This window comes from Protopterus annectens, chromosome 11.part0 (genome assembly GCF_019279795.1).
Source record: "Protopterus annectens isolate FY-2018-M chromosome 11.part0, PAN1.0, whole genome shotgun sequence".
In the NCBI taxonomy this organism is placed as follows: Eukaryota; Metazoa; Chordata; order Ceratodontiformes; family Protopteridae; genus Protopterus; species Protopterus annectens.
The window spans coordinates 1,348,996,059-1,349,011,713 of NC_056745.1; the positions used below are offsets into that span (position 1 = coordinate 1,348,996,059).

General features: G+C 43.4%; 1 protein-coding gene across 1 annotated transcript in view; it reads left to right on the top strand.

Annotated features, from left to right (window-relative positions):
* LOC122815846 (inosine-5'-monophosphate dehydrogenase 1b) overlaps positions 1-15,655 on the top strand; it is a gene marked incomplete in the record, with an annotated part of 1,150,443 nt that overhangs the window by 411,244 nt on the left and 723,544 nt on the right.

Below are 15,655 nucleotides of genomic sequence, written 5' to 3' on the forward strand. Positions count from 1 at the left end.
AGAAATTGGCCTTCGAAGAATTGGTCCTTTCCAGCCACCAACAGAGCACAGAGGCAGAAATAGGCGCTCAAGAGGCAGAGGTCAATCCAGAGGTGCCTACAGGGGACGTCAGTGGCAGCCTAACAACCAGAGAAGTACTGCCACAGATCCAGCTACTGCCACTTCCACAGGGCAGTCAGTGACTTGGCTCTGATACCGCCTACCAGGGAACAATTGCACCCTTAGGCGGAAAGCTAGCCCTATTCTCAGTAAACTGGCATTACATTACAGGAGACAAATGGATTTTACAGACAATAGACAAAGGTTACAGGTTTCACTTTCATACTCTACCAAGGAAGAGAGGAATGCCAAACCTACCACCAAACCAAAAAACAAACGCTCTAGGACAGGGGTGTCCAACCTTTTGGCTTACCGGGGCCATATTGAGTGAACAGAAATTGTCTCGGGGCCGCATATAAAATATATCATATAGTTAACTCTTTCGCTGCCACAGGAGACCAAAGTCGACCTCCTGGCTGTACTGTAGGTGAATTTGAACAATTAATAAATGTAATAAATGCCTAATATTTGCCGTAAAATTCTAATTCTCATTCTGATTTTAATTCTCTAATCTAACAGTTAACTCTAACATCTTAGTTAATATATAGATTTTTTTTTACAAATAAACAGATATTCACTACAGCACTAGCATTTCTCACTGGGAAAAACACTCCAGTAGTCCACCTACTACAGTGTCTACATTTGTAGTCCTACAATACTATAATCCACAAAAATAAGCCAACAAATTTGCAATAAAGTAAAGAATTCACATTACTGACTTGATAAAACAATTCTGAATAAGCTACAAGAGGGTCTCACCCAAACAAATGACTGGTGCCAGAAACATTGCCTCAAGCTAAATGCCAAAAAAATGCACAATCATCCCCTTTGAGGAGAGTGATGTCTCCACAAATTATCACATTAATAAAAATGTTGTAAGCACGCAATCAATCGTGAGGTGCTTGGGCACCCAGGTTGATAGAAACCTGACTTTTGACCACCAGGTTGCCTCCATTGTACGGAAAGCTTTTTACATGGCCCACCTCATTAGTAAGGGTATCACATCCATGGACAAAGAGGTCATAACATCCCTGTATTCTTCCTTTACAAGAGCAATTATTGAGGGCAACACCCCTTTTGGCACGTGCCTCAGCAAAACACCCTGCCAAAAGAAAGACTACAACCATTTCTGACAAAAAAAGGTCAAAGGACTGAGTTCACTTAGTTATCCAAACATACTAAAAATCTTCTTGCTTTCCTCTGTCTCTCACTAGCCCCTATAAATTTCATCACTGGCTTGCTTTCCAGGCTAAGAAAGATCCTGCCTTAAGAGACTTTCTCCACCTCAGAAATACTGGTTATATTTAAAACCCTCACTAAGACCACAATCTTCACTGCAACATAAACAGGCCACTTTGTATAGACAGGTTCTTGACACAAAAACTTTCAACTTCTGTAAAAAGCTCCTCTCATTACCAAACAATGTAGTTCAACAACACTACAACTGGATGGATAGCCATGAATGTACTCCTTAAGTAAGTAGCATAGCCTTTATCAAACCGGAAGGAAAATCCACATACTAAACTTTCCCAGTTGGATGACTAAGATCTAATATTGGTTACTCAAGTCTACTTGTCTAAGAAGAGGGGCCTATTTAACTAAGAATTCCATTTGCATAAAATATATTCAGTATACATATTAAATCTCTCTCTCTTATACACACACACACACACACACAGAAAAGGAGCCCCTACTTGTAAAATAGGCAACCTCAGTAATCACATGACACAGTCTCACTGACTGAAATTGTCTGGAAGGCAAAATATCTGAAAAAAAAAATCATAATAGAAATGGATTCATCCATGCAATTTCCCACCACCAAAAGGACCATCAGTAAATCAACAAACAACTGCTCAGCAAAAATTAAATCAATAAGAAATCTATAAACTCTCTAAGATCGTACTACATACTGGAGTAAACATATAACTTCCCTACACTCTAAAGCCATTTGACATTCAGACATTTTAATTTGTGCAGAAGTTATTCACAGACTGACCATTTACTGAGCTGTAATGTTGACTATCGCTTTTGAAAAAAACAAATTCCCACACTTTGTCAATAGCTCAAAGTGAAGAAAGGATTACTTTTTTTCATTTATTATGTATTTATTTAATTTTGGAAAACATCTTTAAAACTGTTAAATTGATCACACACCCAGAAACACAGAAAAGTTATTGTGATAAGTAAGCCACAGACTGCTGCAAGAAATCAGTCACAGCACACTATGCTTACATCCGCAATGAAGCATACCTGTCAATTCCAAAAGAATTAAAGTAGGTAATAAGAAAGTTATTTGCAAGGTTACATGGCAGTTTATATTGGAAATAAGTGGAGATATTAAAACGCCTCTTTCTCATAATTATGCTGAAAAGTCTTCCAAGGTAAATGCAACCTTCTGATTTAGCATGGAACCATACCTCTCAACCTTAGAGCAAGAAGTCTGACAAAGCGAAAAATAAAATTGGGACACAGGCCCAAAAATAGTTATGCATCACAGACACCATTGAAACAAGTGTAGCTGCAAACATTATACATCACATATAATGTTTCTATCCCATTATTGTCAGTTAAGAGTTATATGGCTCATTCAATCCTGCCTTCTTTTGCAACGAAGAAAACCATACTTTGAAATGACAAATCCATTAAAAATACTAAAACACATTGGCTCCACATCCTGCAGCTTCCTACCTGCAAACAACCACAGAGCTTTCACTGAAACTAGGTCTGCTTATTTCCAAAGAATGACACCTCTCCCTAATTAAGTCTAATGGTATACAATCTACCAGGATCTGGACTACCTGAATTAAATTAAATTATGGCCTGTAAATTGCAAGTGCACTTTGTTTAATTAAACTACATTTCAAAGCCCACTTGCTGTATTTTTTCAGTAACACCCCAATATGCATTTCCAAGTCACTTTACAAGACTTCCCCTGAGGAATTTCCTCAGACTTAAGGACCTCATCTATGAGGAAATTTCAATGGCAGGGCCAGGATTTTTCAGACTCTAGGTAAAGGCTAAGACCTTTTCATTTGCCAAGCATAGGCCTTTAGCCATTCCTCCAGTACTAACAGTTGTGGATGATGCATTTAATGATGCTTGTACTCCCTACTCTTCCGGCCCCTGCTAAGCCCGACAGATACTACAGGGTCCCGGACACATATCACTTGTATAAGGCTCCTATTGCAGATCCTGAAACTATTTCTCAGGGCCCCAAAGCTGTAGCAACTGCCAAAACCCTCCCTCTGAAAGAATCCAGAGCATTAGAGATGGGGTAAAAAGTTTATACTTCTGCTACTCTTTAAGGGCCTTAAACTGTCAATTCCACATGATTCAGTATCAGCATCTTTTGTTAGATCATCTACATAAAAATCTGTCCTCTCCTGAACCTATAGACCGTAAGTCCCTTCAGGCTTTGGTACATAACACTCAGCAGGTCAGTAATCATTCCTTAAAATGGCTATGATGCACTGGAGGCTTCTTTAGATCAGCTATGACTGGTACAGTGATCAGAAGGCATGCATGGTTAAAAAGATCCTTACCAGACCATGTAAAGTCAAAGCTCCTAGATGCTCCCATGGAAAAACGCAGTTTGTTTGGCTCCCCTGCACAGCAAGTGTTAAGAAGGTGGAAGAAAAAGCAAAATCTGTCCAAACAGTCAAGGATTTCTTACAGGTCCAGCCTCCTAGGTTCAGTAGAAATTGGCCTTAAGAATTGGTCCTTTCCAGCCACCAACAGAGCACAGAGGCAGAAATAGGTCAAGAGGCAGAGGTCAATCCAGAGGTGCCTACCAGGGCAGTGGCAGCCTAACAACCAGAAGTACTGCCACAGATCCAGCTACTGCCACTTCCACAGGGCAGTCAGTGACTTGGCTCAACCCTACCAGGGAACAATTGACCCTTAGGCGGAAAGCTAGCCTATTCTCAGTAAACTGGCATTACATTACAGGAGACAAATGGATTTTACAGCATACAAAGGTTACAGGTTTCACTTATATCTACCAAGGAAGAGGAATGCCAAACCTACCACCAAACCAATGACAAGCTCTAGGACAAATCAACCACTTACTAAAGATGAGCTATAGAAAGAAGTACAGGCTATGGAACAAGGACAGAGTTTTTTATTCCAGACTTTTTCCTGGTGCCAAGAAAAAGAAAAGGCTCAATGGAGACCTATTCTCGACTTTAATCACGCTCTGAACACATATCTCATTGTTGCAAGGAATTCTAAAATGCTGACCCTACAGCAACTGGCTTCCCCATGTGCTGGGCAAGGAGTCTTGGCTGGTGACTCTAGATCTCAAGGAGGCATACCTGCACGTCCCTATTCGACCAGATTGCAGAAGATACTTCAGATTTCTTGCAGGATCAGAGCATTATCAATTCCTCAGCATTGCCCTTTGGCTTATCTACTGCGCCTAGAGTATTCACGAAATGCCTGGCATCAGTAATTGCTTATTGCAGGCTTCAGGGAATTCAAATTTATCCATACCTGGACGACTGCCTGATACAAGCAAATTAACAAAAGATTTGGAAAAGGTTATTCTCCTATTGCAGGCCTTGGGATACACAGTCAACATAAAAAAGTCAAGACTGGTACCATCCCAAAGGATTACTTTCTTGGGTGCAGAACTGGACACATCAAATCAAATGGCTTTTCTCACAGCAGAAAAGCAAAAACTACCACTCTATTTCATGGCATTAACAAAGCAGAACCAGCTTACAGCAAGGAAAGTCCTGCAAGCCCTGGGTTACATGGCATCCTGCATAATATTGATCCCACATGCCAGACTACATATGAGGAAGTTGCAATGGTACCTAAGGAATTTATGGTCTGAGCACAAGCACAGCCTAGAAACCCAAATTCCAATAATTCCATGCCTGAAGCAAGAATTCCTGTGGTGGGCTCAGGCCTGTCAGTTGAACAAAGGACTGCCTTTCCACAGCCCTCACCCAAGCCAGACTATCACAGGCGCCTCAGACCTCGGTTGGGGGCACACATGGCAGACAAGTGTATACAAGGCCTATGGACACAGGACCAGCTGAACCTACACATAAATCAAAGAGATGCTGGCAGTAAACAGGCAATTCAGACATTCAAACAGTTTCTTCAACAAGGTCATTTGCTGATAAGGATGGACAACACCACAGTTATGTGGTATATCAACAAGCAGGCACACATTCATATCCTCTATGCCGGATGGCAATGGACCCTGTGGAATGTGGCCTGAACCTCAACATTCAGCTCCAGGCCATATTTGTGCCAGGAAAAGAAAATATACTAGCAGACACCTTTTAAGCAGAACTACCACACGGATATCACGAATGGTGGATATCCACCTAATGGATGCTGCATCTGGACATCTTCAAATCCATCACAAAATGGGGGCTGCCAGAAATAGACCTGTTAGCATCACACAACCACCAATTGAGAAAATTCTGCTGGGACGTACCACCCACTTGCTTGGAAGGTGGACTCCCTATCCTTCAGTTGGGAAAACCTAACAGCATATGCATTCCCACCTCTTCCTTTGATGCACAAAGTGCTACTGAAGGTCAAAGAAGATCACCCAAGGATCATACTGATAGCTCCAGACTGGCCGAGGCAGCATTGGTGCCCGCTTCTGAGGAGTATGTCTCGGGCACACGCATGGCCTCTACCTCTAGTTCCTTTGCTGCTAACACAGAACAACTTCAAGATCCTGCATCCAAACTTGATAACACTGCAGCTAGCTGCTTGGAATCTTACATAAAACAGAATAACCCAGAATTATCTCAGAGGGTTAAAGACATTTATCCTGGAGGCTCGCAGACCCTCCACAAGGAAGACTTATTCAGCAAAATGGAAAAGATACCTCATTTGGAGTGCAGCAAAAGGAGAAAATGTATCTTTGGCAAACATAGCTAACATCCTGGAATATTTAGCAGAACTTTTCCACAATGGCCTGTCTTACTCCACCATCAAGATTCATGCATCAGCAATTTCAGCAGAATATAACATGGATCCTCCAGTCTTCTCTCATCCTCTACTCAGGCAGTTTCTGAGAGGAATTAAAAATGTAAAGCCTCCAAGGAAGCCACACCTTTGCCTACATGGGACCTGAACTTTGTGCTAGAAAGTTAACACTTCCCCCTTTTGAGACCAGCAGCAACAGCAGAATTACCATACAGTTCTTATCTTGGAAAACTGCTTTCCTGCTTGCAATCACTTCAGCAAGAAGGGGTTCTGAATTACAGGCATTAATGGCAGTACAGCCCTTCCTTATCTTCCATCAGGATAGAGTGTCCTTGAGAACTAACCCTACTTTTATGCCAAAGGTGGTCTCCAGGGTATCATTGAACCAAGCAATCCACCTACCAACATTCTTCCCCAACCCACAAAACAGGGGGGAAAGACACTGCATACCTTGGATGTACACAGGCAATTGCGCTACTACCTGGACAGAACCAAGAACAATAGAAAAACTGACCAGCTTCTGGTAGCATACGCAGCAGGAATGGAAGGAAAAGCAATTTCAAAACAGACAATCTCAACATGGATAGGAAATTGCATTAGATTTTGTTACTCCTTTCATGGAAAGACAACTCAGAAAACATCAGACCTCACTCCACACAGGGCTATAGCCACTACTACAGCTTTCTTCGAGGAGTGGCTACCAAAGGCATTTTAGAGGCTGCTACTTGGAGCTCGTGCATACATTTGCCAAGCATTATAATCTGCCTTTATACTCCAGATCCGAGCAGGTTTTGCCACTGCTGTTTTGCAAGGGATCTTAGCTACACCATAATCTTTTAGTGCCTCCTCCCCCAGTTTGGCTGGTATTCTACCCATTTGTTGGGACTGCAGATGCATCCTTGAAAGGACATAGTACAGTTTTGTACCTACCATAAATGTAGATGTCCGAGAGGTATGCATCTGCAATCAGGATCTACACTCTTTCCCCTCTGTGGTACTCCTAGGGTATTTTCCCATCTTAGCTGTGAAAGCTGGGGAATCTATTATGGTGTATTTGTTTGTATATATGTACATACATGTTTATTTTTGTTTGCTCTCTACTGTTTGGAATCATTTGCATTTATCCAAATTTAGCCTTCCTAGAAGAGCACCTGGCATCTGGGGCAAGAAACACTGAGGAAAATGGCGTCGGCTGATGCCTTTATGCCCAATGCAGCAGCTATGATGTCGGGTGAAGTGCGACATCAGCCGAGGCCAGACCCAGACTTTGGAATCCGGCCGACCGAAGGGCCTGCCTGAGGCAGGACAACCCATTCGTTAGGACTGCAGATGCATACCTCTCGGACATCTACATTTATGGTAGGTACAAAACTGTCAACCACTTTTGTACCTACCATACATGTCAGATATCGATAGATATGCAACGCTTTATGATCAGTTTTCCCTCCTCCTTTCCCTCTATGCCTTGGGTCCTCCTGTCCCTATTATCCTTAGCTGGGGATATCTGTTATGGTGTATCTGTTTATTGCTTATTTATTGTCTGAAACCTATTTTGTCTTCAATTTGATTACAGCCTTCATTGGAGGGCACCTGGCATCTGGGGCAAGAAACACTGAAGAAGATGGCGTCGGCTGATGCTTATATACTCCAGCCGCAATGACGTCTGAGAAATGCGACATCAGCTGACGTCGGACCCAGACTTTGGAATCCGGCCGACCGAGGGCTGCCTGAGGCAGGACAAACCCATATGTTATGACTGCAGTTGCATATCTATCGGACATCTACATTTATGGTAGGTACAAAACTGTACTTTTCTTGGCTTTAAGTGCAGGCACATTTAAATAGCTAATCAAAATACCCATCTTAAATTAAAAATTATAGCAATGCACTCCTAAATATCACTTTAGTTTCTTGGCTTTAAGTACAGGTTTCAGGGGACACCGTCATTGAGCCCATACCCTCTGTGTGAGCCCAACCGCAAAATTCACTGTAGCTCTATTCTCAGTTTTATCAATAATATCCCCCAAACATAAGCCACTTCCCACAACATGCAAAACCTGAAAAACAAAAGTGTGATTGCTCCTTTCCTGAAGGCCTGAGAATATTGTACTGCATTCAGTAGACTGAAGGTTGAGCCCCCTGTTATTCCAGTAGTATTAATCTATTCTCAGGATGTTGAAGTGGTACAAGATATTTTGAAATATAATTGGTCTATTATGCAAGCTGATGAATGCACTTCAGTACTGGTTGGACCCCAACCCAAGTTTTTCAAAAACAAAATGAATCTGAAGCAGCACTTTTGCTATCCTAAAAGATATAAACACTATGGAAGTTGGGGTGGGATCACTAAATGTGATACCTGCGTGTACTGAGAGTACATAGATGAATCCAGGTTTTTTTAAGCATCCTGGGGACGGGTAAGTTGTGGTAATTAAGAGCCAGTGCTGATTGTAATTCCCAACATCTAGTCTATGTGGCACATTGTGTCATTTGCTTCAGATTCTACATTGGCAAGACCAACCGTAGGTTGAGGGGATAGAATGAGAGACCACCTCTATTGCACCAGGAAGGGGGTTGATTTTAGTGCTTTAGCCAAGAATACAATTCAGGAAGGGAGTAATTTTTCAGGTTTTGTATGTTTGTGGGAACTGGATTAAGGTTGGGGGGTATTATTAATAAAACTGAGAATATAGAGCTACAGTGAATTTTGCGGTTGGGCTCACATAGAGGGTATGGGCTCAGTGACTGTGTCCCCCTGAAAATCTGTATTTAAAGCCAAAAACTAAAGTGATATGAGTGCATTGCTGTAGTTTTTACTTTGATGGGTATTTTAATTAGCTATTTAAATGTGCCTGCATTGGGCTTGTTTTTTATTGGATAATGGATGACTTATCTGAGTATTTAAATGTATACTGCTGTACTGTTTGTCTGAATAAGCAGTGGGTTTCACTGCGAAAGCGCTCACTTTTTAATAGCTTTTGTATTTTAGATTTGCTGGTGCACTGCCTCTGATTTTCGTATTGCCTTCTCTGCATTGGGATTTTTTGTGTTTGTACTTCGTGGGCTTGCGGATAACTTCAAGGTGTCTTTCACCAGCACCCCTTTCGATGGGTCAACCTTGTTTAGCCCTTCCGTTAAGGAAACTTTGACCTGTAGTGGGCAGGAGGGAAAGACTCTGTCTGCAATCGGGATCAAGTTCTCTACTCCCCCAACAATCCTTTTCCAAGAATCAGAAGGGTAGTAAGAAACGATGGCTCCGCAGGTCTCAGTCTTCCTTCCAGGATGCTCCTCAGGTATTCTCTTCCTCTGGCCAGGGAAGGGGATTTGACAGCAGAAGCCGACCCAGAGGCAGAGGGGGTCTGTAGAACCAAGGGCTCCTGGGAACCCTTCTCGGAGAAACCCCCTCATCACTCCTGAAGTGCTGCCCAGCTGTCCTGTCTTGGAGGCAGTCGGGGATGGTCTATCACTTCACCCACTAGCCTGGATAATTATTACCTCAGATCAGTGGGTGTTAAACATCATTTCCAGGGATTGTCATTCCCTTTTTTCAGCCCCCTCCCAGCAAAGGGAGTTGGCCCTTCTAGAGGTCCGAGACCTCCTTCAGAAAAGAGCCATCCAGGAGGTCCCAAAGGACAGAGGCTCTGGAACTTACTCTCGCTTATTTTTAGTGCCCAAAAAGACAGGGGACCTGCATCTTCTTCTGGACCTTGGTGTGTTAAATCTGTCTGTCAAGAAGTTAAAGTTTTGGATGGTCACTGTTTAGTCCATTCTTCCTCTTCTGTGTAAGGACAACTGGATGTGCTCAGTGGAGCTCAAGGATGCGTACTATCACACACCAGAATAGACAAACGCTTCAGTGGATAACTGCGCTTCTGGCTGAGGTCTCTAAATTCTAGATCTTGGTGCTGATAGACCATACTGCATTGACTGCATTTGCTTACACTTTTTCTGCCAATTCTTCACAAATTGAAACCATTGTATCAAAATATTGGTTTGTGTTGGCAGGTAATGAGGACTTCAGGAGTATAATTCCTGCACAACCCCAGTTTCTGAGGAAGAGGGGGCAAAATCTTAAGGAAATTTTTGAGAACAAACCCAAAATAGTTGCTAACAACTCTCAACAAAAAGGCACCTACAAATGTGGTGCCTGCAAGCAGTGTGGTCTCATTATAAATGAATCTCACATTTATTTAAAATCTAGACACACTCATATTAGATCCTCCGGACAATTCACATGTGGAACCAAAGGAGTGGTCTATATTGGGATATGTACCACCTGTGATGCCTTCTACATAGGCAAAACCAGAAAAGAGAATTTAGGAAAAGGTTGTATGAACATACTTATGACATAGAAAAGAAAAAGGAAAGCAACGCTTTTTTCAAACATTCACTCATATGTCAAAACTACAAGCTGGCTTTCATGATCCTTGAACATGAACCCCAGCACTAGAGGTTGGGGACTGGGAGTCGACCCTGGAATACAGGGAGCTGATTTGGCAGCTTAAGCTGGGCGCAGGAGGGCTCCGAATGAATGGCACACTTAGCATAGGTTCAGTGCTGAAGCTTAGAAGGGCTAGGCTGTAACATGTCCTGTTACATCACTACCACCTTCTATCCCATTCAACACACTTCTCATAAATAACTGATGGGATGTTATTTAGGCTTATTGTAACACCACACTATCATTACTGTAAATGTGCAACCCAGACATTTTCATTCTATGTAGTTCCATTTGAATTTAGAACCCACTTGGTTTTTAAACACATATTTTCACCCCCTCACACACCCCTATTTGGACTATCTATGAACATTTTTTCACTATGTCATTAATATGGCTTATTGGTTTTATATTTTATATGGAATGTATATTTCAACCAATTTTTTATGCATATTTGCAAGTTTTGCAGACACACATATATTTTTTATGACATGTTCAAAAGATTTCCTGAAACGTGATCTCATCTGAATCAAACATGTGATTAATTAGAACATGTATTTAAACAGTAGATGTTAAGTTGTCTATCTCGCCTTCATTCTTGCTGGATGGGTTCGGAGCCGACCTCGGCACCGACTCCACTATGGCTCGAGTTGGTTCCACCGCTCAAGGCTCCCTTATATCCCACAATGCTAGGCGAGAGTTACCTCAGATCTCGTTTGCCGCTACAGCTATCGAGGTGTTGGTTTTCTACCGGTTCTTGGTAAGTGACTTTTCTTGTGTAGTTAGTCTATTAAAACCCCTTTTAATTTTAATATTTTTACTTATTTCCTTAGTTTAGAGAAATTTTATCCCCTTCTGCAAAAATTCTGCATTTTTCTCCCTCAAGGAACTTTAAGTTCTTCCCTTTGGGCCTACAGGCCTTTTCTCTTTCCTAGTGGAGTGTGTGTGTTATTTCTTATTTTTTAAAAACCTAGTTAGTGGTTTATTATAAATTTAAACTTGACGAGGTGCGTAATTAATGTGTTTGTGTGTGTGTGTGGATTACACCTTTAGAAATGTCTGAGGAAGCAAAGGTGTCCTGATTCAAGAAGTGGTGATGCGTGCACGTCAGAGAAATGTCTGACATGACTGGCTCACACTTCTTGTGTCTACTGTCCTGGGACCTTTGCACCACTGCAGGACCTCCTGTGCTGTGTGCCATGGCTTCAGCCCCCAGGGTCCTGCAGGAAAGAAAAATAAATTAATTTTTACAGTGGGCTTACTTCCCTAAGCCAGAGGATTCCCTTTCTGTATCTACAGGGAAGCCACTCTGAGCATCTGGGTCTCGGCTCCGGCCAGCTGAGCCGAGACCAGGTTTCTAAAACCTCCTCGCCCGCCACATCGGCTCCGGCTGGAGCCGATGAGTCTCAATCCCGCAGTTTCTGTGGTTCCTCATAGCCTCCGGCTGGAGCCGCAGGTATTAGAAATTCACGTGTCGCACCTCGACCAAGACCTTCGAACGGACAACTAGGGAGAAGAAGGTCCAGGTCACCCATCCTTGGCTCCGTTCATATCTCGGCTCCAGGATCTCTCCCTGCTGTCTCCGAACGGAGCCAAAGATCACTACACTCTAGGTCGCCAGAGGCTGTCGGATCATGACCTTCAGAGTGGCAGTAGAGTCGCAACTTCGCAGATCAGAGGACAATTCAGCCCAGATGCTTCAGGAAACCCGACTCATCAGTCGATGCCTGCCCCGGTCCATCAACTATATTCCTCCTTCGACTCTCTTGCAGCTCGGAGCCGGGTGTGTACGGGAACCGAGAGACTGTGATAGCGCTTCGGAGCCGATACAGTTGTCTTCGCTCGGTGCGTCGGCTCCCATTTTCTTCATTGGAAGAATCCTACGGTAGCTGGACTTCCCTTTCGTCTGCTCAGGGTGGGAGTGGCATCGGACCCTTGTCCTACCCCTCTCCTCTGGTGCTTCGGCGCTGTGGTAAGATTCGGCTCGACATCGGCCTACGAGCCATCACTGTCGGTGCCGAGGGAGGTTCTTAGCTTCTCGAGCGGGGACCTCTGGCTTTGCCTGGCAGATTACATTGGGGAGGTCATGCGGAGTGTGTTAGAGCCTGGCTCACTTACTCCACAGTCGCCCGGCTCCGTCCAACCCTCTCCCTCTACGGGTTTTCTCAGGTCAAGCTCCACTCTACTCCCTCATCCCCGGACCGCAGGAGAGCCATGGCTCTCAGGAACCCCATGTGGGGATTTCATCCTTCTTCCGAAGGCCTCACTGATTTGGCAGGAAGAGCCCTCGGAAGAGGAAGTGTAAGAGGAAACACATTGACCCAGCTCACCTGGAGTCCCATCACGCCAGGACACAGATTTAGATGCATTCCTGAGGTTCCCCCGTTCCTTCTGAAGATGTCTCATTTGCCCAGACATTCTAGAGATCCACTGAAACAGAGGGGAAATTGGCCAGCCACTCAACCCTCTTGAGGAGGATGAATCTGTGTATCTTGAGGCGTTTGGCTCTCGCCCTTCCACCTCCTGGAAATTGTCCCCCTTGACCCCCTCCCATGCGCAGGTGGTTGCTAAGAAAGGCATGGACGGACTCCTGATTCAGTGGACCCCCACTCCCAGGAGACCCTCCAAGTTCATAACGCACCAGCAGACAAACAGTTCTTAACAAAGGAGTTTCTGTGGATGCTATGGTGGTAGCTGCTGCCACTAAGAAGGAGCTAAGCTGATCCTTCAGTACTTGTCCATCCACCTAACAAGGAATCTAGGTCACAAGTGGACAGAGTAATGGGAAGGCGGATGTTCTCGTCAGCTATTATTTACCATGCGCGTTAGCTGAACTACCTATGCCATTTTTACTCGCGTCTTCAAAGGGACTTGATCAAGGGCCGGTGAAATGTTAAGACCACAGCTGCGGGTTTTTCAAGATAAAGATGAACTGCCAGCTGGCTATACTAACTCCTTAACCAACTCCAGCATCATTTGCGCGATGGCCTAAAGCAGGACAGGTGTGCCTACGTGGATGCGAGATGCTGCAATTTTGGACCCTTCAAGATTTCACTAACTCCCTTATGGATCATTCTTTGGTCCTCAAGTAAAGAAACCTACGGGCAAATGAAAAGACTGGCAACTTTGCTTACACTTTTTCTGCCAATTCTTCACAAATTGAAACCATTGTATCAAAATATTGGTTTGTGTTGGCAGGTAATGAGGACTTCAGGAGTATAATTCCTGCACAACCCCAGTTTCTGAGGAAGAGGGGGCAAAATCTTAAGGAAATTTTTGAGAACAAACCCAAAATAGTTGCTAACAACTCTCAACAAAAAGGCACCTACAAATGTGGTGCCTGCAAGTGTGGTCTCATTATAAACGAATCTCACATTTATTTAAAATCTAGACACACTCATATTAGATCCTCCGGACACTTCACATGTGGAACCAAAGGAGTGGTCTATATTGGGATATGTACCACCTGTGATGCCTTCTACATAGGCAAAACCGAAAGAGAATTTAGGAAAAGGTTGTATGAACATACTTATGACATAGAAAAGAAAAAGGAAAGCAACGCTTTTTTCAAACATTCACTCATATGTCAAAACTACAAGCTGGCTTTCATGATCCTTGAACATGTGAACCCCAGCACTAGAGGTGGGGACTGGGAGTCAACCCTGGAATACAGGGAGCTGATTTGGCAGCTTAAGCTGGACGCAGGGAGGGCTCCGGGAATGAATGGCACACTTAGCATAGGTTCAGTGCTGAAGCTTAGAAGGGCTAGGCTGTAACATGTCCTGTTACATCACTACCACCTTCTATCCCATTCAACACACTTCTCATAAATAACTGATGGGATGTTATTTAGGCTTATTGTAACACCACACTATCATTACTGTAAATGTGCAACCCAGACATTTTCATTCTATGTAGTTCCATTTGAATTTAGAACCCACTTGGTTTTTAAACACATATTTTCACCCCCTCACACACCCCTATTTGGACTATCTATGAACATTTTTTCACTATGTCATTAATATGGCTTATTGGTTTTATATTTTATATGGAATGTATATTTCAACCAATTTTTTATGCATATTTGCAAGTTTTGCAGACACATATATTTTTTATGACATCTTCAAAAGATTTCCTGAAACGTGATCTCATCTGAATCAAACATGTGATTAATTAGAACATGTATTTAAACGGTAGATGTTAAGTTGTCTATCTCGCCTTCATTCTTGCTGGATGGGTTCGGAGCCGACCTCGGCTCCGACTCGGCCACTGTAAAAGCTCGAGAGTTGGTTCCACCGGCTCGAGGCTCCCCTTATATCCCACAATGCTAGGCGAGAGTTACCTCAGATCTCGTTTGCCGCTACAGCTATCGAGGTGTTGGTTTTCTACCGGTTCTTGGTAAGTGACTTTTCTTGTGTAAGTTAGTCTATTAAAACCCCTTTAATTTTAATATTTTTACTTATTTCCCTTAGTTTAGAGAAATTTTTATCCCCTTCTAAAAAATTCCCGTTTTTCCCTCAAGAACTTTAAGTTCTTCCCTTGGGCCTACAGGCCTTTTTTCTTCCCTAGTGGAGTGTGTGTGTTATTTCTTATTTTTAAAAACCTAGTTAGTGGTTTATTATAATTTAAACTTGACAGGGTGTAATTAGTGTGTTTGTGTGTGTGTGTGATTACACCTTTAGAAATGTCTAAGGAAGCAAAGGTCTCGGATTCAAGAAGTGTGATGCGTGCTGTCAGAAAATGTCTCTGACAGACGCTCACACTTCTTGTGTCTACTGTCTGGGACCTTGCACCTGCAGGACTCCTGTGCTGTGTGCCATGGCTTCAGCCCCAGGGTCCTGCAGGAAAGAAAAATAAATTAATTTTAAGGCTTACTCAAGCCAGAGGATTCCCTTTCTGTATCTACAGGGAAGCCCTCTAAGGCATCTAGGTCTTCGGCTCCGACTGAGCCCAGTCCTAAGGTTTCTAAACCTCTGCCTACATCGGCTCCGGCTGGAGCCGATGAGTCTCAGTCCACAGTTTCTGTGGTTCCCTCTGCCCGGCTGGAGCCGAGGTATTAGAAATTCCGTGTCGGCTCCGACCAGACCTTCGGAGCCGACAACTAGGAAGAGGTCCAGGTCACCATCCCTTGGCTCCGTTCATTCGGCTCCAGGATCTCCCCTG